The sequence below is a fragment of the Puma concolor genome, chromosome A3 (genome assembly GCF_028749965.1).
Source record: "Puma concolor isolate L17-30 chromosome A3, mPumCon1.1.hap2, whole genome shotgun sequence".
Taxonomy (NCBI): domain Eukaryota; kingdom Metazoa; phylum Chordata; class Mammalia; order Carnivora; family Felidae; genus Puma; species Puma concolor.
This window is the reverse complement of record NC_141669.1, coordinates 86244014-86269492: the sequence shown is the minus strand read 5'-3', so window position 1 is coordinate 86269492 and position 25479 is coordinate 86244014. Positions and strand designations below refer to the sequence as shown.

General features: G+C 45.8%; 1 protein-coding gene across 3 annotated transcripts in view; it reads left to right on the top strand.

Moving 5' to 3' along the window:
- Positions 1–16613: 16613 nt before the first annotated feature.
- Positions 16614–25479, top strand: part of FHL2 (four and a half LIM domains 2) — a 66446-nt gene continuing 57580 nt past the window's right edge. Inside the window, exon 1 of one of the 3 annotated variants that reach the window (XM_086701449.1) lies at positions 16614–16756. The gene's annotated coding sequence lies outside the window, so the exon portion shown is untranslated. The remainder of the gene's footprint in view (positions 16757–25479) is intronic. The other 2 variants (XM_086701450.1, XM_086701452.1) reach the window with 2 other exon arrangements.

Sequence of the window (25479 nt, the reverse complement as noted above, 5' to 3'; positions counted from 1 at the left end):
GAAGTCCTCAGAGCCTTTCCCTGGTGCTTAAAGCAACTTCCCACCTCCTGTGTGTCTTGCCCATGATACCGCCCTGAATATATACACCCTAGTGGGAAATGGCAAGAATGAAAATATAGGAAGAGGGTAAATGGCCCTTACGATGGCTGCCTGAGGAGAGGAGAATAAAAATTAAGTAAAAAACTTCAACTCATTTTTGTATGTTGATTTTGTATCTTGCAGTTTGACTGAATGCCTTTATGGGGTCTAACAGTTTTTTGATAAATCCTAACGACATGCTTCACAGAAGTAGAAAAAACAATTGTAAAGTTAGTATGAAACCGCAAAAGACCTCAAACAGCCAAAAGAATCATGAGGAAAAAGCCAGAGGCATCATGCTTCTGGGTTTCAAATTATATTACAAAACGCAAGTAATCAAAACAGTATGGTACGGACATAAAATCAGAGTCACAGACCAATGAAATAGAATGGAGAGCCCAGAAATAAACGCATGCCCATGTGGTCGGCTAATATATGACAAGGGAGTCAAGAACACTCAACGGGGAAAGGGTAGTCTCTTCACTAAATAGTGGTGGGAAAACTGGGTATTCATATGAACCTCTATTTCACACCATTCACAAAAATGAACTTACAATGGCTTCAAGACTTAAAAGTAAGACCTGAAACTATAAAACTTTTAGAATAAAAACATAGGGGGAGACACTCTTTGATGTTAGTCTTGGGATTGATTTTTTTGGATATAACACCAAAAGCACAAGCAAAAAGAGAGAGATAGACAAGTAGGACTCTATCAAACTTTAAAACTCCTATAAAACGAGGAAATTACCAACAAATTGCAAAGGCAACCTACAGAATGGGGGAAAGTATTTGTAAGTCATGTATCTGATAAAGAGTTAATGTCCCAAATATATAAGGAACTCATACAACTCAACAGCAAAAAAACAAACAATCTGCTTTTAAAATGGCAAAGGAACTCAATAGACAGTTTCCCAAAGAAAACATACATTCAACTGTACATACATGCAAAGACAGCGTACAAATGACCAACAGCTACATGACAAAGTGCTCAACATCTTGAGGGAAATGCAAACCAAAACCACAATGAGCTATCACCTCCCACCTGCTAGAAGAACATTATCAAAAAGAAAAGCGATAACAAGTGTTGATGAGGATGTGGAGAAAAGGGACCCCGGTGCACTGCCTGTGGGAATATAAACTGGCACAGCCACTGTAGAAAACAGTATGAAGGTTCCTCAAAAGACTAGAACTAGGGGCGCCTGGGTGGCGCAGTCGGTTAAGCGTCCGACTTCAGCCAGGTCACGATCTCGCGGTCCGTGAGTTCGAGCCCCGCGTCGGGCTCTGGGCTGATGGCTCAGAGCCTGGAGCCTGTTTCCGATTCTGTGTCTCCCTCTCTCTCTGCCCCTCCCCCGTTCATGCTCTGTCTCTCTCTGTCCCAAAAATAAATAAACGTTGAAAAAAAATTTAAAAAAAAAAAAAAAGACTAGAACTAGAACTCCCGTACAATTCACTGATCTCACTTGTGTGGGTATACCCAAAGGAAATGAAATCGCTATCTCGAACTGATATCTGAACCCCCATGTTCACTGCAGCATTATTCACAATGGTCAACATATGGACACAACCTAAGTGTCCATTGATGAACGAATGAATGAAGACAACGAACGTAAGTGACCCTTGAGGGTACTGTACTAAATGAAATAAGCCAGACAGAGAGTGACAAATACTGTATGATCGTGTGGAATCTTAAAAAGCTAAACTCAGAGAAACAGAGGGTAGATTCATAGTTGCTGGGAGTGGGGGAATGGAGAGATGTTGGTCAAAGATGCAAACTTTCAGTTATAAGATGAATGAGCTCTGGGGAACTAATGTCCAATATGGCAATTAACAATAATTAACAATACTACGTTTTATACTTGAAAATTGTTAATAGAATGGATCATGGGGCACCTGGGTGGCTCAGTCAGTTAAGTTCTGACTCTCGATTTCAGCTCAGGTCATGATCTCACAGTTGGTGGGTTTAAGCCCTGCATCGGGCTCTGCACTGACATCACAGAACCTGCTTGGGATTCTCTCTCTCTCTCTCTCTCTCTCTGCCCCATCCCCTGCTTTCTCTCTCTCTCTCTCTTTCTCTCTCTAAAAATAAATAAATAAACTTTTTTTTTTTAATAATGAATTATAGGGGCACCTGGGTCGCTCAGTTGGTTAAGTGACCAACTTCAGGTCAGGTCATGATCTCATGGTCCGTGAGTTCAAGCCCTGCGTCGGGCTCTGTGCTGACAGCTCAGAGCCTGGAGCCTGCTTCGGATTCAGTGTCTCCCTCTCTCTGACCCTCCACCGTTCATTCTCTGTCTCTCTCTGTCTCAAAAATAAATAAATCTTTTAAAAATAATAATAACAAATAATGAATTATAAGTGTTCTTACCACATACACAAAGGGCAATTATATAAGGTGATGGATAGGTAAATGATCCTACTGTGGTCATCATTTTGTACTATATCAAATCATCACGTTGTGTACCTTAAACTTAAACAATGTGTGTACATCAATTATATCTCAATAAAGCTGGGGGCAGGGTGAAGTGGATTTACCTTTAAAAACGAAATGAGCAAAACAGGAAAGCCTGGAATCATAGGCTAAGGAAATTAAGACCAACATTTCTTAACAGAAACTTCTCCTCTTCAACCCACGATCTCTGGGGTTGTCGGCGATCAGATGTCACGCAGTTCCAGGGCTATGGATCACAGGTAATACCTGATACCTGGCACAAGAGGAGGCCTCTGGGCACACTTCTATTCTAGAATGTGCACCATTACAGTGGTGCACATCTTTGAACATCATTCCCGCATAAATCACGGTGAATTGTGTCTTTGGGAATTCTGGTTGCTCTAACTCAAAAAAGACTCAGTGCAACCAGAATCAAGCAACTGGAAGGTTGCCACATGAAGCAAAATACAGCACCCGAGAATTTTCATCAAGATAAAAGCTGTAGAGAAAAAGATTCAGTTGGGTTTTTCTTTTAATTTTTAAAAAATCTTTATGTAAATAATTTTAGAGAGAGAGAGAGAGACAGAGTGCAAGCAGGGGAAGAACAGAGAGAGGGAGACACAGAATCCCAAGCAGGCTCCAGGCTCCGAGCTGTCAGCACAGAGGCCGACGCGGGGCTTGAACTCCCAGACTGCGAGATCATGACCTGAGCCGAAGTCGGACGCTCAACCAACTGAGCCATCCAGGCACCTGAGCCAAAGTCTGACGCTCAACTGACTGAGCCACCCGGCGCCCCAAAAGATTCATTCAGTTTTTTAAATGTGGGCATTTGGAAGCTGGAACATGGATCATTAAGGAAAGACTGGAGGTTCGGCAAGAGGATTGTAACCATTTTTTGGCTGATGTCCAGGAAGATGACTGCACCCTGCAATTATTAGCTTGGTGCTTCTGTGAAAACAGAATTTTGAGCTGGGAATGAAGCATCCACTCGGATGGCAGACACTTTTGACATTGTTGCCATTGTTGGCACGGGAGTGTTCAGAACAGGATGGGGAAATTTTCTGCAAACTGACGGAGGGAGACCCTGGCAACCATCCCATTTTTCAACATGGGAGCCCCAGAAGTTTCTAGTGTACCATTCCTTGCCTCCCACCGTACTAACCACTCATAGGCAGAACCTAAGGTTTTGGGGGTGCTGATGGAGGGTAAAACGGCAGTACAAGAATGTGGGGGAAAGTTTGGACAGAGAATCCGGGAAGTTCAGTGAATCTCTATGAAGATTTGTCATTTTAATAAAATGACCCTCCTTTTTTTTCCTGACCAAAATTATACGTGTTCGTTATAAAAAAAATAATCAATTGCTAACAGAATGGATCATGGAAAATTATATAGAAAAGTATATATAATTATATAGAAAAGTATAGAGAAAATATATAGAAAAAAAGTATATAGAAAGTATATAGAAAATTATATAGAAAAGTATAAAGCATTAAATAAAAACTACCCAATTTTCCACCCCACACAGAAGACCCGCCAGATTTAATGTTCACATTCTACTGAACACATCTCTGGACAGCTGTCGCCACAGTACATGTGTAAACACACAGCAGATAATATGCTATCTTACATCAGTGGAATCTGGCTTTTCATGCTATTTTATAATAGGCATTTTTTAACTTACCATATGTCGTAGATATTTTACTCAGTCAATATATATAGTGCTATTTCATCTTAAGAACTGAATTGTGTGCAAGGGATTACATGGCTTTTAATGTATAGTAATTTATTTAAGTAAAACCCTAGATGAGCGTTCAGGCTGTTCCCATTTTTTCTGCTGTGGGTGAATCTACGATGAAAATCCTCGCATCTATACCTTATCGAACATATCAAATATCTTCTTACAACAGAGTTCCCGAAAAGGGATAGCTACATCAAATTGGCATGCTCATTTTAAACGTTAACATTGTTAGACAGCTTCCAGAAATCTGACCTAATTTTGTAGTCCCACCCACAGTGCACGGGAGGTGCCATTTCATTCTGGCCCCGTCAACATTGAGTAACAGCAACTTCTTATTTTTCCCGATCTGACAGAAAAACATGACGTCTCCATTTTGGTTTTATTTGCATTTCTTTTATGATGAATGAGGTCGGGCACATTTTAATAACGTCATTGGCTCTTCCTTGGGCATTGCATTGTGAACGACCAGCTTTATGGAGCTGACCTGCTCTTCTAGTGGATGCTTTACCTTAGTCATAGTAATCTATACAAAATCTACTTTAGGGATATTAATACTTTGTCATATCTATTATAAATATTTCCTCTAGCTTGTGTTTGCCTACAACCTTTGTATATGGTATTTTCTGCCACTTAATGTGGCCCGATTCAATGTTTTCTCGTCAGTTTCAATGTTATGTCTTCCCTTATCTCAATCGTATGAAATAGCCCATTGGATGAGTTTCAGCACCTGACGATTAGTTGGACATCCAGCTTCCAAATTCAGAAACTCTATATGTTTTACTTGGTAACTCACCACTCATTCTACTCTTTGCCTCTTGAACCAGTCTCTACTCCCATTCGTAATTCTCTTCATAGTGCTAAGCATATCAAAATAAACCTGTTCCCCTCACTGTAGTTCTAGAAGCTCGCCATCAGCACTTGGCCAGACCAGTGCCAGAGGCTGGGATCCCAGGTGCCAAAAGTGACTCTGAGATGGTCACAGAAAATAAACATCAGTTATCACAGCAACAGCTGTTGCACTGTGTTTCCAAGACTTCTTTCTCACTTGGGTCTGATGTCTAAACTGTGCACATGTGCTGAGCACAAGTTAGTATCAGTGACGGCAGTCTGAAAGGTTAGCCTCTCCTGGGATTTTAAAGCTGCTAGTTTTAAAGCTGTTTGTTTCTTTGCTAACGATTTGATGTACATGAGATAATAGTTTCCAAATGGTACTAGACCAGACTTTTTTTCGAGAGAGAGACAGAGACAGAGACAGAGAGAACAGGGAGGGGCAGAGAGAGAGAGAGAGAGAGAGAATCCCAAGCACTGTCAGCACAGAGACCAATGCGGGGCTTGATCTCACAACTATGAGATCATGACATGAGCCAAAAACAAGTGTCGGATCTTAATCGACTGAGCCACCCAGACACCCCTAGACCAAACTTTTAATTCTCCACAAAGCTAATGAGTGAATAAAGATAGAACAAGGTGTTAAAAGTCAGTTAAGGGAGTCAGGAATGAATCACTAACCATGGATTTCACCTGGAAATTTCCCTTTACCGTGGCAAAAACAGAGGTTTTATAAGCTAAGGAGAAGCCACTGGGAGAAATGAATACTGAGGGTAGTTAGTAATGACATAGCACCTTTTGCCCTTACAAGGCAATCTGAATGGATTTTATTGAATGAATGAATGAATGAATGCATGCATGCATGAATGAACAAATGACTGAAAGAACAAAACTCTCAAAGTACATTGCTATTGGATAGAGTAAGTCTTCAATAACACGTCTATGGCAGGTCAAGATAAAGGAACACAAGAGATTCTGCTCTCTAGTTTTTTTCTTTTTTTAAGTTTATTTATTTATTTTGAGAGAGAGAGAGAGGGAAAACTAGTGGGGAGGGGCAGAGAGAGAGGGAAGGAGGGAATCCCAAGCAAGTTCCACACTGTCGGCATGGAGCCCAATGCGGGGCTCAAACTCACGAACGGTGAGATCATAACCTGAGTTGAAATCAAGAGTCCGACACGAAACCGACTGAGCCACCCAGGCGCCCCTCTAGGTTCTTCTTAAGGGAGGATTGTTTTTGTTTTTTTGTTTTTTTTTTTAATTTTTTTTTCAACGTTTATTTATTTTTGGGACAGAGAGAGACAGAGCATGAACGGGCGAGGGGCAGAGAGAGAGGGAGACACAGAATCGGAAACAGGCTCCAGGCTCTGAGCCATCAGCCCAGAGCCTGACGCGGGGCTCGAACTCACGGACCGCGAGATCGTGACCTGGCTGAAGTCGGACGCTTAACCGACTGCGCCACCCAGGCGCCCCAAGGGAGGATTGTTTTAAACGCCTTTGAGGACAGTTCTCAGAGAAATTGGATGTGGAAGCAAAGATTCATTAGAACGACCTGAGCAGCTTTTTTTTTTAACTAAACATACCCTTGCTCCTTCCAGATACATAGTCCCACCTCCCCGTTTCTCCCAAATGTGGGCTACATTTAGCTAATTCCGCCTACAACCTGCTAGTCACTGAGTAGGGACAAGTAAGGAACAGGCCTTCTCGAAGCATCTCTCTCCTGCTCTTGGAGGATGAGAAGCTAACTTAAACATGAGAAGATAAATTAGGTCGACTCACAAGACTGATACATTTTTAGTTCATTTGTCCAGACATTTATATATGATGAGACTTTAGTTGGCACAAAATCTGTGTGTCCTTCTAAAAAGAGTTGAAAAGGTCTAAATAGGAAGACAGAATCCACGTTAAGTAATTTCAACGGAGGGGATATAATGCGGAGGGCCATCGAGGAGCCGAGACAGAACTGAGATGAGCAGGACGAGGCCACCGTGGGCCTCAGTGAGAGGCGGCACGAGGGCACCCAGGAGCTGGGGACAGGGACCAAGAGCGGTAGCTGCTGCCTGAGACGCTGCCATAGGCAGAGGGGAGAAACTTCCACTCTCCCTTCCTGCAGCCAGCTCCCCTCCCCCCACAGCTGAGCCCCTGGAAGCAGCAACCAGAGACAGGAGCTGGGACATGTCCCCGGTGACATGGCCCTGGAGCTGCAGAGCAGAGCGGGCAGGGGAAGGGCTGAGGAGTGGACCTGGGCCACCCAGGCTCCCGTCTTTGCATGGACCAGTGCAGTCCCCATGCCGTGGGGAGCGGAGGCCACTGTAAGCTCCCTGAGAGCGGGGCCGGCGCCCCTCCCATTCTGCCCCGGGGCCTGGCGGGTGGCTGGACAGTGCTCCATGTCCTTTGGATTGAGAAAATGACAGTCTCGCCTCCCCTTACAGAGTGCTTCCATAGGCAAGGTCTTAGACATACTGCCCCTCACGGTGGCGTAGCTTTCAACAAACTGGTTGATGCTTCCTAACTGGTGCTGGAGACTTTAAGGTAGGGAAACAGTCATGAAGCACCCGCTCTTCTGATATTCATCCTAACTGAGGCACAAGGGCTGAACTCTTCGGATTTTTAAATTATATTCACGCATGTTTATTTTGAAGAGCATGAGGGGACTTAATGGAAAAAGCAAACATTTACCTTGTGCCGCCCAAGGGTCCATCCACCAGCGAGTGGATAAATAAAATGTGCTCGGTCCATACGATGGAGTATTACTGAGCCTGAAAAAGGAAGGAAATGCTGGGGCACCTGGGTGGCTCAGTGGGTTAGGCAACCAACTCTTGATTTTGGCTCGGGTCATGACCTCACGGCCGTGAGATTGAGCCCTATGTCGGCTCTGTGGGGCTCCGCACTGGGCTTAAGAGTCTCTCTGTCCCTCTCTCTCTGCCCCTCATCTCCACTCTCTCTCTCTCTCTCTCTCTTTCTCAAAAACCAAAAAAATTAAAATTAAAGAAAAAAAAAGGAAGTTCTGACACCTGCAACATGGGTGAAACTTGAGGACATTGGCTGTGTTTGTCCCTGGCTCTTCGTCCCCTAAATCCCTTGTAATTTCTAAGGGATCAGAGCAAAAGGAGCGCCTTTTGTTATAATATTTGGCTTTTGTCCTGAGCTCTGAAACAGCAACTGTGCAGCACTTTTTGTTATTCGTAACCAGCCCCTTCCAACCACACCCGAGTTTAAGTGAATGAGGTGACTTTTGGAAAGCCCCTAAGGATGGGGGTGGGGGGGGTTGCTGATTGCCAGGAGAAGCCACCATGTTGGAACTTTGAGCCCCTCCCCCCAACCTCTGAGGAGAAGAAAAGGGGGCTGGACTTTGACTTAATTCCCTATGGCCAATGATTTAATCAGTTGTGCCCACATAATGAAGCCTCCAGAAAAATCCCAAAAGAACAGTGTTGAGCAGACTTCTGGGTTGGTGAATACATGGAAATGCCAGAGGGTGGTGCCTCTGGAGAGGGCATAGAAGCTCTGTGCCCCTTCCCATAGATCTTGCCCTATACATCTCTCCCGTCTGGCTGTTCCTGAGTTGAATCCTTTATACTCGAGGAATAAACATAAATGAAGTGTTTCCTTGAGTTCTGTGAGCTGTTGGAGCAAATTGTAGAACCCAAGGGGGGGGGGGGTGTAGGAACCTCTGATGTATAGCCTGTTGGACAGAAGTCAGAAGGAAGTCCCAGACTCGTGACTGGCATCTGAAGTCAAGTCAGTCTGGTGGGACTGAGCCCTTAACCTGTGGGATCTGACACTTGCTCTAAGTGGATGGTGTCAGAACTGAACTGGATTGAAGGACACTGTTGGTGTCACAGAGAACTGGAGAATTGATTGGTGTAGAGAAAACCCCACACATTTGGTGTTCAAAGTTTGTGTGAGCATATAAACGAAAACAATCTGTTGTTCCCACAAGAGGAAAAATCCTGTAGGATTTTGTTTGCATGAGGTCCCAAGGGTTTTCGAATTCAGGGACAGAAAGAACAGTGGCTTCCAGGTTCGGGGAGAGGGACACAGCAGTCACAGTTCAGCGGGCACACAGGTTCACTTTGGAAAGGTGGAAAGTTCCGGAGGTAAATGGATGGTCGCACGTCAGTGTGAGAACTGTTCGCTTGAATGGTTAAGACGGTAAATGTCATGTTATGTGTATTTTACTACAATAAAAAAAATAAGATTAAAAAAGTAAATATTTACTTTATGAGGTGCCTCGGTGACTCAGTCAGTTAAGCGTCCGACTCTCGGTTTCTGCTCAGGTCATGATCTCTCGGTTTACGAGATCAAGCCCCACACCCAGCTCTGCGCTGACAGCACAGAGCCTGCTCAGGATTCTCTCTCTCTGAACTTCCCCAACTCGAGCTCTTTCCCTCTCTCAAAATAAATAAATAAATAAATAAATAAACTTAAATATGTATATATATGTGTGTGTATATACGTATGTAGGTAGGTATATATACATTTACCTTGTCGTTTTCCCCTGGAACTTGTACCCATAAATCTGGGCATTTAGAACATTTCAAAATAACCTTTGGAAGTCCAAAGTGAGTCATAAGGGTCATGCTCTGAGTGACTCATAAAACCATCTTGCTTCGTAATTGGTTGGATCCTTTGACCCTTTGAAGCAAGGTGACGCTATCCTGGACCCTGAGGAAGTCAGGTCTAGATCTAGAGAGCCGGACACACATAGTTTGACAGGAGTTATTGCATTAATAACACTGGTAACCCATTAGTCATCTGGGAAAGGAGTGAGGAATGCATCTCACCTGATCATGAGGGAAACAGAAGACAAATGACTCTTCTCCTCACTTCCTCTGTGCTCTTCGTTTCCATTTTGATGAGTGAGCAGCACTGAAGGGTAGGCTTGCTCAGTGGTGGGAAAAGAATGTCTATCTGCTGAAGGCTAGGTTGGCTGAAGGCCTGCTGTTTCTCCCCTCTGCCTTTTCTGGCCACGAGTCAGCCACTTGACGAAAGCAACTGGCACTCAAGAAAACAGAAAGTTTCCAGCAACCGGGGCAGTGCCTGTGAACTGGTGAACCTCCCGCTCTTGGAAGCCCCTATCTTTGGGGACAAGCTGGATCTGCCTTCAGACTCTCAGACTCCTGCAGCTTCGAGGTCCCACCTCCACCTCTGTAGGAGGAAGAATAAACAAACAGAGTAGAATAACTGTATAATAACAACATTGAACATTAACCCCATGCTCCCCAAAAATTAGTTTACCATAAAAATTGTTATGTGTTTCGCAGGTTCACTGAGAGAAAGGGACGGACAGCCCCTTAGACTGCATCTCACACATCTTAAGAGGTCGATAAATGGCAGGTATGTTGTTGCCAAAACACGTGTGGGGGCACCTGGCTGGCTCAGTCAGGGCAGTGTGCGACTCTTGATCTTGGGGTTGTGAGTTCAAGCCCCATGTTGAGTGTAGAGATTACTTAAATCTTTAGAATAAAATTAAAATTAAATTAAATTAAATAAAGCATGTGTGTATCTTAGTCTAGAAATGCAGGTTACGGGAAATATTGCTTTATCTCCCTTAAAATAACTTCATTAGGATTCTGGGTACCTACCACCACCAACACGGTAGGAAATTCTTCACTTGGCACCATTGGGCGGTTACCTGACCGTCACTGCACCAGAATCTGGAGGCTTATGTGACCCATACAGTGAGTGTTAGATAATCCCATCATCCAAGGCAATCCCTTGGTCACATCAGTGGCAACAACACAGAGGTTCCCACCTGTCAGAGAATCCACACCCCTCCTTTTCATTCACGGCTCTGTGGGATGAGGGCTAGGGGTGAGACATGGAGCCAGTTCTTTGTCTCTCTCACTGCTTCCAAAGACATTCAGTCTTTCTCCTCTGCATCAGTCAGTGTTCAGGCAGGAAAGAGATGCCACACCCAACCGAGGTCATTGGAGGAGAGTTGTTGTTGTTTTAATTTTTTTAATGTTTATTTATTTTTGCGAGGGAGAGAGAAACTGAGCACGAGTGGAGGAGGGACAGAGAGAGAGGGAAACACAGAATACGAAGCAGGCTCCAGGCTCTGAGCTGTCAGCACAGAGCCCAACGCAAGGCTTGAACTCACGAGCCAGGAGATCATGACCTGAGCCAAAGTTGGATGCTTAACCAACGGAGCGACCCAGGCATCCCAGGAGGAGAGTTTTAACAAAGGAACTATTAGCGAAGGTGTGGGGAGCATTTGGGGAAACCAATGAGGGCCAGTGCAGAACCTTGAGAGTCATGATGCCCTTCATCCTTAGGTCAAGGAGAAGGAACTGTTCCCAGAGCCCAGAGAGGGGCCTTCCCAGAGGGAGACAGCTCACCTGCAGCATCCCTGCAGGGAGGATCCACGCATCAAGGATCTGACATCACTGTCCTGTCTTCTGATTTCTTGCTGGTTCCTTCTATTGGCTAACCCCAAGCAAAACCCAGAGAACAAATGAACCCTTTGATGCTTGTTCACATCAGCCACCTGGGCACAGAGCAAAGGTCAAGGTGGGGGTCGCGGGGGGGGGGGGGTGGCAAACAGAAGACATCCCTCCATGCTGCCACTCCAGGAATCCTAACATCACCCTTCCGGGGGACAGGGAGGGCTTTTCCCATGTCTCCACCATGCAAATGTCTCCATTATTGTAAATGGTTCTAGAATTATAGGCTTGCTGACCTAATTATAGCCGATTATCTACAGCAACAGATGGGTCACATCTGGGAGAGGCTTCATGTCTGGATGCAGAGGCTAGGAAGGGACCCAAATTCTCCTTCAGCTCCTAATTAAGTCTCAACTGGTCATCAGTTAAAGGTCCGTCCCTTTGATCAAAATTGTTGATGCCTACTGAACTACAAGTAACTTTAGGCAAAGAATCACCAAGCTGCTTTCAACACGTGAACCACATGCTAAAGATTCCCAGAGCAGATCTGATAGGCATTTTTGTGTATTTTTGTCACCTGTCTTGAAGCCAGGTGACCTGTTGGATCAAGGGAATCTTAGCTGAGAAAAGCTGAGGCTTTTTTCTTCTCACATATGTGCCCGCTAACAGGAAGGACACTGAGACCCCCGTCCTTATTGAGTTAACTGTCTGGCTGGTTAACGTGGTTTATTTCAATATCCAAACTAGCTCAGCAGAAGCCAAGTCCAAAAAAGAAGAGCTGCCTGGACTCTATCACACCAACAAATGGTGATGCTGTTTTTCAGGTTGAAACGTTCCAGGGCCGTTCGCAGACGTATTTACACTATGGGACGTTTATGCAGCTTTTCTGGCCTGTTTATTATTCTGGGAAGTGCAGAAGGAATGTTTATGCAGAGATTTCAGCGATAGCAAATGGAGTCGCTAGATCACGAAAAGTATTCATTGGAAAACAAGGACATGGCAGCAAGGATCGGGCGCGTCCTCCCCGCTGCTGCGGATAAGCACTCAGTAGGCAACACATTTCAGAAACCACTCTCTGTGGCACCTTGACGCATGCTGGGTCTGCGTCTGAGGACTTCTCCGTATAGAAGAACAGGACTCTGCTTCACCCTGGCTCTACCCAGCCTACAAGAGGTGACGCTGGTCTAGGCCCTCCTTCCCAAGACCGTCCGTCCCCTCCAGGCTTCTGGCCTCCGCCCTAAGCGCTTCCTCTCCTGATCAGCTCCTCATTCTCTGGCTCCTTGGCTAGCTCATCTTCTTCTGCCACAGAATCTATTAATCCAACAGGGGAAAAATCTGTGTGGGGTGAAGGAGACGAGTTCCTTCCAGCTAGGGTCAGGGGCATATGCTCCCTGGGCCTTCCCATCTCAGGGAGGGTGAGGAGGAAAAGGCCATCCCGGCAGCAAGCAGGCTAGGAGGCCACCTTGGCCCTGTAGATGGATGAAAGGCACATGCTTCCGGCTCCTGGCTCCACAGCAGAGGGCCTAGTGCCCCACTCAGGTGGCTGAGGGAGGCATCCTATCCCACTTATAAAACTCAGCTCTGGTAGCTTCCAGAAGCAGCAGAAGCAGCTTCACGGAAAGGTTAAGCCTGCCCAACCCAACCACAGCAAGGAGCATTGGTGACAGGGGTGAGTATGGGGCAGCAACAGTCAATGGCGTCTACGGTGACCACGAGAGAAAGATGGTCCGGGTTTAAGGTGAGAGGCTCAGGCTCACGGGCTGTGTGAGTACAACCCCTGATAGACAGACTCTAAGCTCCTCGAGGTAAGGGTCTTCTATGTGTTCAGAGTTGAGGCTCCCGGATCTAGCCAAGTGCTTGGAACATGGAACGTCCTCAGTGAATATTTATTTCACAAAAAGTGAAGAGTCCTGATGGGTGAATGAGATTTCGTGAGCCCCACGGGCGAAGGCCCTGTGAGCATGGGCCCTGGGAGCAGAGATGCTGGCAGTGGTGAGGTGCCCTCAAGCAGGCTGGTGGCCAGGAGCACACTTCTAGGGCTCGCACGTCTTCTGGAGGGGTCTCTATCTTCCTGCCATCCTGAGCCTACCAGTTTCTGGTTCCTGGGCGGCGACTCAAGGCATATTTGCTGAATCAAATCAAAATGTTTGTTCCAGGGGCGCCTGGGTGGCTCAGTCGGTTAAGCATCCGACTTCAGCTCCGGTCATGACCTCATGGCTCATGGGTTCGAGCCCCGCGGCGTCATCCGAGCCGGCTTCGGATTCTGTGTCTCCCTCTGTCTCTGTCCCTCCCCTGCTCGCACTCCGCCTCTCTCTCAAAAATAAATAAATATTGAAAAGTAAATTTTTTCAGTGTTTGTTCCAGACCTATATGTCCTTTGGCTTTGGTCTCTGGGATTTGGGAAATGGGACCGAGAAACACCTGTGAGCCTTTTCTGTCGTTACTGTGGAAGAGAAGCAAGAGCCACATCCACATCCGATTGTCCCTGACCGCCGCTCAGATCCTGGGACGCAGCCTCCGAAGGCAGATGCTGTTCCCTCCCACATATGTCCACTCCGGGGTGACTGTCAGCAGGCACAATGTGTCAGGTGCCACCCACCCCCAAGACTGTGTGCATGCAGTATGCCCCTGTGAAGGGGCGGGAATGAGTCAGCATGGAGGAGGGAGAACGGCACACCGGGATGCTTCCAACAGCTGTTCCTGGAGTTCAGGCCAGAGCCCCACAGGCTGGTGAGCCCGTACAGCAGCCCTGATAGGCTGCCTGTCACGAAGGCTCCAGTGCCTGGCTTCAGCCCAACTTCCTCCAAGAGGAGCCCCCTTCACCCTCCCCTGCACTAATCTCTTCCCTTGTGGAGGGACACTGTGCCCCGACCCGCAGGGCCTGACCTGAGGCCAGAGTCTCCCTTCTCATCAGATATCTGCAGGGCACATGCCCGTGAGTAAGCCGGCTGAAACCTGAGGAAGGTGGCTAGAGCTAACACAGACGGGGCCATCCAAGAAGATCTTTGGCACCCCAAGTTCCAAAGAACAGTCCTGAGCGTTGCTCAGCTTCAGATTCCAGGCTCTGTCACTCGGTGGTGTCTGAGAGAGAGCCTATTCCTGTAACAGCAACGCGACGCGAAAGCTTTGACACCGCCCACTGTGGGCTGTAGACCAGGTCCTATCCATAGAGGGACCCCAGTCTAGTGCCTCCAGCCAGAAGCGCGGACATTAGAGTGTTAGGGCCCTGCTGTTCCTCCAGCCCTGGGAGCCCAGGGGGAGGGGAGCCCCTCTTCCAATTACACGTATCAGTGGCACATGTCACTGACATACACAGTCAGGGTGGAGGTCATTCCTTAAGTCCAATACAATCAAAAAGGAAGGCGTCTTCAGGACGTGCATGTTCTTTTTTTTTTTTTTTAAATATAATTTATGGTCCAATTGGCTCATATACAACAGCCAGCGCTCATCCCAACAATGAGCCTCCATCCCAACAGTCCCCCCTCAAATGCCTTGAGGAGGACACATTCTTTGAATAAAAGGCACAGAGAGCCTTTATTATGTCCCAGTCAGAGCATAGATGGGGACAGGTTAGGTCAGATAAAGGGCAGATGGGTGTTTTCCATCGCCCCCTATTACATAAGCTTTCTTATTTTCAGATTCCTCTTTCTCTTTGTGCATACTTTACTTTCTTTTGTGTGGCTGTGGTTGTTTTCTCCTCTCTCTCTTCTTGACTCACCTTCGCCCTCACAGGGGCACTCAGGGACTCTATTGGCGTTCTACATCATATTGTTCGTATCGGTATTTAAAAAAAAAGCCACTGACCCCAACACAGGTTTTTCCAAATACTGGGGAGACCCCAAGGAATTCTGTAATCCTAAAATCAAGCCGGGTCCATTAATGCAGAAACACAGAAAGCTCTTTTCTGATTTTCAGACACTTGGGTTTCAAATGAAATGAATGTTCCTGTGATAAAAGTAACACAAGATCATCGCGAGCAATTTAGAGATGACGTGTAAGCCAAAGAAGAAAACGACATCAGCCGTAATCCCATCATCCAGCCATAGCCACATTGTCACATTAGGCACACGTTCCTTCCGGAGTATGCGTGTGGAGCAACTTTTTGCACATACACCCAACAACCTTCCCTTAAAGTGACCTGCATTTTTACTACCAGTATGTCATAATATCGTTGCTATGCTATTAAGTACTCTTCTAGGGCATTTCTAAAGGTTGCAGGGTTCCCCTTATAGCTATACTATTCCTCGTTTAACCTTAAGTCTCCGTTGTTAGTTATTTTGGCTGTTTCCAACTTTCCCCAGTTATTCAAAGAGCTGCAAGAAATGTCCCTGCAGCTGTATCCCCGTCCACATCCACGATTCTTTCCTCGGGATAAATTCCCAGACGTGGAGCCGCTGCGGTGGTAACGCAGACGGCGGTTGCCAAATAGCCGACCCCGGCTGTCCTTCTCCCCACCCCTCGCCATGGATGAAACGCCTTCCGGAAAGAAGAAATTCAGGGGTGACTCAGGAACTGTTGCATCCCCAATCTGTCTTCTTTCTCCTCTTCTAGCCTATGGTTCTAAAAATCTCTATAATAACTCTATAAAGAAAGGGATTGGCAGCCCAAGCATCCCTCCCAACCATGCATGAGCGGGGAGGCTGGGGAGAGAGGGCTTCTGTAAATGCACTCCTCTTCTAGCTTCCCACATGCCCAGTGTTAAGCCCATCCTTGGTCTTCCTCGAATCTCTTTCACCCAAACGAATGCCCCTGAAGCCAGGGGAGATGGTCAGTGTGCTCCTTCCAAGAGGCAGTTATAAAAATCCACACCACCCTACAGAGGCACTGTGTCCTGGGGGAAGTTTCCTTCCCCTTCTGTGCCTCCAGGCGAGCCCCCTAATCTGAGGGGTTCCCAGCAATGGAGCCTCGGGCAGCCTGCCCAGAGGCTCTGCCAGTTGTCAGACAAAGTGAGATCCCTTCCCAGCCCAGTGGCTTCCCCCTTCCACTGCTCTTTGAATTGCTGGAACATATGCGGGGCCTGGGATGTCCTTGAGGCAGGCAGGCCAAATGGGGAGCCAGCAGCCCCTTCCCATCTGGGGGCTGAGGCTCCTTTAATTTGGATACCTTAAAAGGCTTGCGGGAGCAAGGGGTTGGGTTCTTATCTCCTGAGCTCTGGACAGTGCCTTATTTATAGCCCTGCTGACAAGAGGCGGCACCTGGCCAGCAGCTGCATACACAGTTGGGGCAATCCAACAGGGTCGTTGGCCCTGTGCTGCCGTGGTCCCCTTTGGTCGGGCTGGAGGGCAGAAGACAGGACAGGTAAGTTTCCTCCTCTCCCTTGCCACCCTTCCTTTCCCATGTCTGCACAGGCTTAGATGCCAGCCGTGCAGCCTTTGTGCCCTTGGAGGGAGCTCTCCGGCACTGTGGACTTGAGGACCCCAAGCACAGACCCAGGTGGCACCGGCAGCTGGCTCCCACCAGCAGCCAGCTCCTGCTGTGGGGAGAGAACAGAACCTGCCCTTCCCAGATCTACAGCTGGTACCTCCGGGAATATAAAGAACTTGGAGAGAACCCTTTGTTCATCTTCCCTCTCTGAGTGGGAATCAGGAATTACACTGAGTTTGGAACACCAGAAAGCTTTTTCTTAAGAGGAAAAAGAAAAAGAAAACAATTATAAGATAAACACTGGAGGGGGAAAACCACAGTGCCCGGGAGCTTTTTCTCCCTGACAGAATTTTTGGATGGCCTGGGGTGAGGATGCAAATTATTGACGAGTCTGATTACCCTTGGAAAGTATGTTTATGCAAGGTGACTTATTATGGCTGATGGCTCAGAAGTCCAGATAGCTGTTGTGTGCTTGAAGGAACCGCATTAATATTTTACTAATTTCTAGAGCAGGATATGAGCAAATGCACAGGACTGAGTAATGCTGGGCCGGTTGCACAATGATGTTAATACTGATGGAATGACATATTATGACGATAGGCATCATACATACAAATGTCCTAGAGTCATAATCTTTGCAAGGCACCGTATCAGGGCCAATCTAAAAAAAATATATTGTCAGACCAGTTTTTTTTTTTTTTTAAATACTTCGAGGTCCAAAGACAGTATTAACACTTGGTTATTGGCTGATGTCTTATCACGTACTTGCTCTGTATAGGTCTCTTGTTGTTTTATTTGTTTCTTGAGAAATGTTGTTTGAATTTTTTACTGCTAAGTTTATAACAAGGTGTGTTGTAAGAAAACTGATTACATTTTGAGATCTAGCCAATTTGACAAGAGTTTTTGTTTTTAATGACGTAGCCAACTAATCAACCAACTCCGACGATTACATTTGGGGTGCTTTTTTCCAATATTGAGAAAATATTTCTAGGATGCCTGGGTTGGTTAGGCGTCTGACTCTTGATCTCAGCTAAGGACATGATCTCACAATTTGTGGGACCAAGCCCTGAGTCAGGCTCCATGCTGACAGCATAGAGCCTGCTTGGGATTTCCTCATTCTCTCTCTCTTTCTCTCTCTTTGTCTCTCTCTCTCTCAATAAATAAATTTTAAAAAAATTTTTAATTAAAAAAAGAAAATATTTCAATATATAACTTCCATGAAGAGTTGCTCAGTTTCCCCTAAACATATTCCCTGACTGCTCACTCAATCTTGCCTGCCTTTGAACACATTTTGCACTATTAAATTTCATCATCCCATTGAATGCTTCCAGAATTCTCCATTGGTTCCAGATCCCTGAGGCTAGGCCACGTCATATTCTCTCTGTAATCTGATAAGTCCTTAACACAGGGACCTACAAACTATCTACTGGTGTCTAAAGGGTTTCATATTTAAAATAGGTGGCCAAGAAACTGAGTTTAAATCGTCCTCTCCCCACTGTGAAAAAAACAAAATTCAACTGAGTAAATTGTAAAGATCATATTGTTTTATTCAGCGATTCATGAACTGGGCAGTATCCCATCCTGCAGGTAAAAAGGAGCTCTGAGGAGTTATGCAAAATGGAAGGCTTCTATAGACAGAAGGGAGCAGGAACAAGGAAGTTACACTTGGGGGAGGGGGGCGGCGGGGAGTAGACTGGTTATTGCAAGGCTACTTTCCTTTAGGGAATGGCAGGCATCAATCCAGCAGATGACCTAACTATTGCTGCTTAACGGATTCCTCATCGACTGGTCTACAATTCCATTTTTGGAAGGGGCCGGTATTGTAACTAATTTTAAGTCTCAGTTTGGTGACGTGGAGTTTAGCATAAGTGACTCCATTTGGGGCCTGTTGTTTTGTTTTTAACAACACTAAACAAAGAGGTGAAGAGATTATATTCACAGTGTTTATGTTTTCTTTTGTTTTTTCTTACTGTGCACATGCTCACCCTTGAAAATACAGACCAGCAGAGAGAAGAAAATGAAAACTTATGTGTAGTCTTAGCACATTCATTTTTATCTTAACAATTTCTTGATTCTAAGAGGTCCTTGATTTTAAGACCAGCCATTAACTTAATACTAGCTTTACAAAAGAGGGGAAAAAAAATTCTCACTATGTTATCCAGATTGATATATTTAAAATGGATCTGAAAACAAATTACACAGGGAAATATAAATTATAATTAAGAAATATATATATATATATATATATATTCAGATTATTTGCTAATCTACCTTTTGTTCAATTTATGATCGATGTCCTTTTACCATGTATTCAAACTTTACTTCTTTGAAAATTGGTGATCTTTACATGATGTTGTGACTTCTTTCATTTAGCCAGAATATTAACATACCCATAATAGCTGGGAATAATAATGATGGGTAGTAAAAAAAAACATAAACTGAGCTTTACATAAGCAATTTTTATCAGAATATAACTAATTTTAAAGTATAATCTGCAGACACCTAGGTGGCTCAGTTGGTTAAGTGCTGACTTCGGTTCAGGCCCTGATCTGGTGGTTCGTGAGTTTGAGCCCCGCTTTGGGCTCGGTGCTGACAGCTCAGAGCCTGGAACCTGCTTCAGATTCTGTGTCTCCCTCTCTCTCTGCCTCTTCACCCCTCACATTCTGTTTCTCTCTATCTCTCAAAAATAAATAAACATTAAAAAAATTTTTAAGGGGCGCCTGGGTGGCTCAGTCGGTTAAGCAGCCGACTTCGGCTCAAGTCATGATCTCGCGGTCCGTGAGTTCGAGCTGTGCTGACAGCTCAGAGCCTGGAGCCTGTTTCAGATTCTGTGTCTCCCTCTCTCTCTGACCCTCCCCCGTTCATGCTCTGTCTCTCTCTGTCTCAAAAATAAATAAACGTTAAAAAAAATTTTAAAAAAAATTTTAATAAGGAAGATATGTATAATTAGATTTTAAGGGGAAAGTGCAAGAATTTCATTTTGGTTTTTAGGAAGTGAGCCTTCTTTCCCTGCCTGGGAGTGTCTAGTCAGCATGAAGCTGGTAAGGGTATCTGAAGAGGCAGGAGGAACTGACTATTTTCATGTTAAGTAAAAGCCACCAGAGTGCTTTCTGTCTGGGCTCAGTTTTGTCTGATAAATCTAGACTAATTGCAAAATGTCAGTCCATGGTTTAGCATGAGCACAAAAACACACAAAATATGTTGTGTTGATTATTCTACTTCTCTCTAATTCATTTCCCTCATAGTAAGACAAAATGGATAATACAAAGGCACAAAGAGCAATGTGACAACATGTATATAATAATGAAAATGATCAACAGTGCAACTGCTCAAGAGTAGAGTATGCCCGGGGCGCCTGGGTGGCTCAGTCAATTAAGCATATTAGTCCTGGTTTTTAGACAAGGAAACTAACTGACTTAGTGCTATCCACTGCAGAAGGTGCAACCAAGTTTAAACTGGTCTGGCTTCCAGGTTGGTAGTCTGGTTGGCATTTGAATCACAAAAGAGCAATCTTAAGGTCATATGCAATGAATAGTGTGGTTTGAAAGGCATATGCACTAGCTGAAATGGTGGGCAATATTCCTGCAGGAAGGATATATGCGGTAAAGTTTATACTGACAGAGTATGGGGCCTAGAGGAAGTAAGGAATTATAAAAGGCAGAGACAGGTGGGGAAGAATGTGAACAGTATGGAGATGGAAATAAATGGGATTTGCCCACAGAGTGAAGGGTGGTCCTACAGGTAAAAGATGAGTGAAATGTGTGTGTGTTGGGCAGGGAGGGGTAGTTTAGGGACAATGGTTTAGGGACAATCCTTGCTCTTTCTTCTCTCTGAACCTTTCTAAAAACCAAAACCTAAAGACTTCTAAAAATGAAGAGGTATCCTGGCTCCCCAAAGTCAAAAAGTAAAAAAAAAAGAAAAAGAAACCTCTCTGTAAAGAATCTGAACTGGGACCAATTTGAATTCCAAACTTAAAACAGAATGAAGCTCTGGGTTAGACAGGTGACAGTAGCTGACTGGGGGTGAGTGTTTGTCTCGCGGTCACTGTTGTGAGAGCCACCGTGTGTGACTCACACACACACACACACACACACACACGCACACACACAGACGCACACACACACCCACATGCTCGTGTGATCCGCACAGCAGCTCTGTGAGGAGCCCTCCCGGCTTCCCAGCGTGTAGATGAGGACAGCCAGGGGCTGAGAAGTAAGGTGCTCAGAGCCAGTAGGTGGGGAAGCTGGGAGTTGAACCCAGGCAGTACGGGGGCCAGGGCTGACAGGAATCCGACCAGAGATTGCTGGGAAAGTCTCCACGATGGAGAAAGAACCTCGCCTTAAAAAATGAGTGAGGGCTTTCCAGTTACCCTTTATTTTTCTTTTTTACATTCTTCCTTCATTTTCAGCACCTTCTCAAGAGCATGAGAAGAGTGTTACTCTTCTTAGCCATACTCCTGAAAGCTAGCACAGTGCCTTGTACACAGCAGCTGCCTAAAAAATATTTGTTGGACTAAACTGTGTTTAATTCAGGGGTAAGAAGTGCTAAGATGCGTAGGAAGGAGCCAGAAGTTTTCTTTGTTGGCTAGTACGTTTCCATTCTGTAATACTGGCTTGGAGAGAGGTTTGATATTTCTTTTCCATCCTTGATACACAGCACAAAGACATAATTAATGATCATAATAATAATGCCTCTTTAGATGGAATTTAAAGTGAGTGTTTAAGTGTGTGGTGTGATGGATGTGTATGTGTAAGTGTCGGGGGCCGGGAGCTGTTGAAGGAAGGGAATGAGGATTGGAGATGCTATATAAATTCTAGACGTGAAGTTCCTTCGTCAAAATCTCTCCAACTTTGTTCAGAATCAATTAATTTATCAGGAAACAACAACAATTTTGCTCTCTTTAAACATAATTTAGTAAGCAAAAAAGCAGGTGAGAAAGAACAGTCTCCTTATTTCACAACCCCGCCTCTAACTACACAGAATGATGAACCAAAGATTATGCCCTTCCGGTCCCTACGTCAACAAGACTTTCCCATCAGTTAGGTGCCGAGAAAACAGAATAATGTGTACGCAATGCAAAGAAAGCCAAGCGGTTTTGAAAGTGCCCAAACTCCTTTGAGGCACCCCTCTGTCTACTCCTGCAAATTGAAAATCCAAAGATCCAATGAGCAGCTGCAAATGTGTTGTCGCTGGAATTAACCAGCATGGGCAATCATCCGAGTGAGGGGAGAAATATTCACGACCCAATGCCATGTCTAACATACTCTCTGATGGAGAAACTCAGACGGCAGCAAGAATGGCGGACTGAGGATCTTCTAATTAAAATAGAATTCTCAATAAGTCAGAAGGTTTGGAAACTCACAGTGACATGTTCAACAATCACTGAAATAATGAAATTTGGACAGAATTGATAAATCCTTCGGCTTCATTATTAAGAAGCTGCGGTAGCCAATCCTCGGGTCTGGCTGTGAATTCGCTCCGGCAGGATCCTGGAACCCCACCTCAGGCTGTTTCTACTTTTATACACAACACTTCACCGGTTCCTGGGAAGCCTCTTCAAACCTCTGCCAGCCTCAGGCAGGAACAGCTAAGGCAGCCCCAGAGGCCAACATGAGCTCACCTGAACCACAAGTCTCTTTTCAAAATTTGTTAGCTTTTTTTTTATTTATTTATTTTTATATTTTATTTATTTTTGATGAGAGAGACAGAGCACAGAGAGACAGGGGGAGGGGCAGAGAGAGAAGCAGACACAGAATCCAAAGCAGGCTCCAGGCTCCGAGATGTCAGCACAGAGCCCGACTCGGGGCTCGAACTCACAGACTGCCAGATCGTGACCTGAGCTGAAGTCGGGCGCTTAACCAACTGAGCCACCCAGGTGCCCCTCAAAATTTGTTATCTTGATTGCAACTTAAATCAGACCGTGTCTCTCGCCTGCTCATAAACTCTCCAGTGGCTTCCCAAATCAAAATAAAATCCTAATGCTATGTAACCTACAGAGCATGACATGATCCAGCTGACCTCACCTCCTCCCTATTCCCCTCCGTCAAGGATGCTCCAGTTACACTGCCTTTCCCCAACTGTGCCAGATAGTTACCCTGCCCCTGGACCTTTGCACTTGCTGGTGCCACCGATCGATCAGGCTCTCCTTCCAGAAAAACACACATCTCCTTCCCACCACATCTAAGCGCCACCCCTGAACATACCATCTGAAATTACACTCTCTGTCACTCTCCAGCTCCCTGCCCTGATTTACTTCTTACCCCGATTTCTTTCTTTTTTTTTTTTTCAAAGCTCTTATCATCTCACACACATATACACCCACAAAGGGACACGTGTATTGGCATCTGTCTCTCCCGTAATAATATGTAAGCTCCAATTAAAGCAGAGAGTCTTGGTTGTGTTCCCTGAGGTATCCCCATCACCTGCAACCGTAAATGGGGCACAGTAGGTGCTACATAAGTGTATTGTTGAAAGGTGGAGGCTCAAACGACCCATTTTCGTATATTTCGTTTGCACTAAAAACTCCCGGTACACCTGCGTTTTGTGAAGGCAGGAAAACAGCGCTGAAGAGTGCTGGGATTTTAGCTCTGACACTTCCAAGGTGCTCAGGCAAGGTTTCAACTTCCCAGAACCCCACTTCGTAAAATGGGGATGACAGCAACAACTTCCAGCAGACAAGTCCTTGTAAGGCTTGAACAAGGCAGTAACAGTAGTAATGGCAATCATTAAGTGACCGCCCACCATGTGCCAGGGAGCGGACTGTGCTTTTGACTGGCTCCATGTTGTCCAGTCTTCACAACAGCCACGTGGTGCAGGCGCGTGTGTGAAGGTGAAGAAACAGACAGAAATCCGAGGAGGTACCTTGGCTGAGCAGACGTAGCTGCCGTATGCGTTTCTTATTGCTGCCGTGACAAATTACCCTACGTTTATTGTCTGAAAGCAACACAAATTGAGGATCTCACAGTTCTGGAGGTCAGGAGTCTGACAGGGTCTCCGCGGGCTAAAATCAGGGTTTCTGCAGGGCTGGGCTCCTTCTGGAGGCTCTGGGGGAGAATCTGTTCCTGTGCCTCTTCCGGCTTCTAGAGGCTGCCTGCCTTCTTTGCCTCATGGCCCTTTTCTCCACCTTCAAAGCCAAAAATGTAACATCTTCAGTCTCTCTTGATTCTGACTCTCCTGTTTCCTCTTCCCCTTATAAGGACCCTTATGATTACACGGGGCCCAGTTGGATAATCCAGGATAATCTCTTCATCTCAAAACCTTTTGCACAGTCGCATCTGCAAAATCCCTTTGTAAATTCTGGACGTGAGGACGTGGATGGCTTTGAGAAGCCATTATTCTGCCTACCAGTTGCGAAGAGAAAGACCTGGGATTTGAGTCTCAGCCAATTTCTTGACCACTACACTGCTGTATTACACAGCAAGCCCTTTGGTGTTTAGTAACTCTTGTTTCCTTTGCCGTAATGAAGGGAAAACAGAAAGCTTGGATCCCAGAGTTGAGTTTTGTATATGACAGTAAACAGAAAGTGTTGCCCCTTTCCACCCTGCTCCCCTGTAATATGGGATGCCAAACACGGTTAAGTCCAACAGACATTTTATCTTAAAGATAACCAGTCTTGACTCATCCTCAAACATAACTACTGACTCTCAAGAAACCACAGACATTTGATAAAAGTGGTTGCCAAGAGGAAACGAAAGGCTCGCTTGGAGACAGTCCGAGCTCCCCCACGGGAGTGAGGGGTCCGGGCTTTCCAGGGTGGGCTGGAGCCAGGATGCCCCTTGGTAAGGCAGCAAACCAGGAAGAACCCATTGACACCCCAGAGGTTCTGGGACAAGCTGGGGCAACCTAGCTCAGGGTGCTCCGGTGAGGCACACACAGCCCAGGGATTCAGGGGACCTGGGACAGGGAGGTGGCCCAGGTCTCAACCACAAGGACCTTGGGAAAGTCAACAAGCTGTGGAGCAGTCTGATGCACCAGGAACAAAGGGACTGGGCCAGTGAGACCATGTGTCAGCCACACGAGGTGGTGGCAGGCCTCCACGTGGGGCTGGTGGCCATGGTGGTTTCAACCTCCCAGGGTCTGGACGGAGCCCTCCTCCACCAGGGAGTAGGAAATAAGGCAGAAGCCTTATGTGGACACAGAAGAAGTGGGATTGCGGGGGGAGAGCAGAAGCTGGGAACGGACTGCAGTTCGGGGAAGATGGGGTGGCCATGGCTCGGCAAGCCCTTGACTCCCAAATCTGTGGCAGTTGAACTACATCCCGACCTCACCTCGAGTGGCACAGGGCTGTCCCTAAATATACACATATTCCCCCCTTCCACTTGAGGACGGCTCAGGAGCTGTCACAGTGAAAAGGGCTCAGTGCCTCCAGGTAGGCAGAGCTGGGGCAAAGACTGCAGGAGGCTTCTGTCTCCATGACTACCATGACCTTGAATTTTAGAAGCGGGTACCTATTTGCATTATTCCAACACTTGCCTTAAAGTATTCACAGGTTAGAAAGCAGGGGTGAATAAACACATGGTCTATATGTTTTTGTGACCAAGCAATAATAATAATATAGTTCGTGTGCTATAGACGTACTTCCTTAATTATCCATGTTAGCGTGACCATAGAATTTATGGTGCAAACTGGGGCACTCCGAAAGGGAAAGAGAGCGCTTT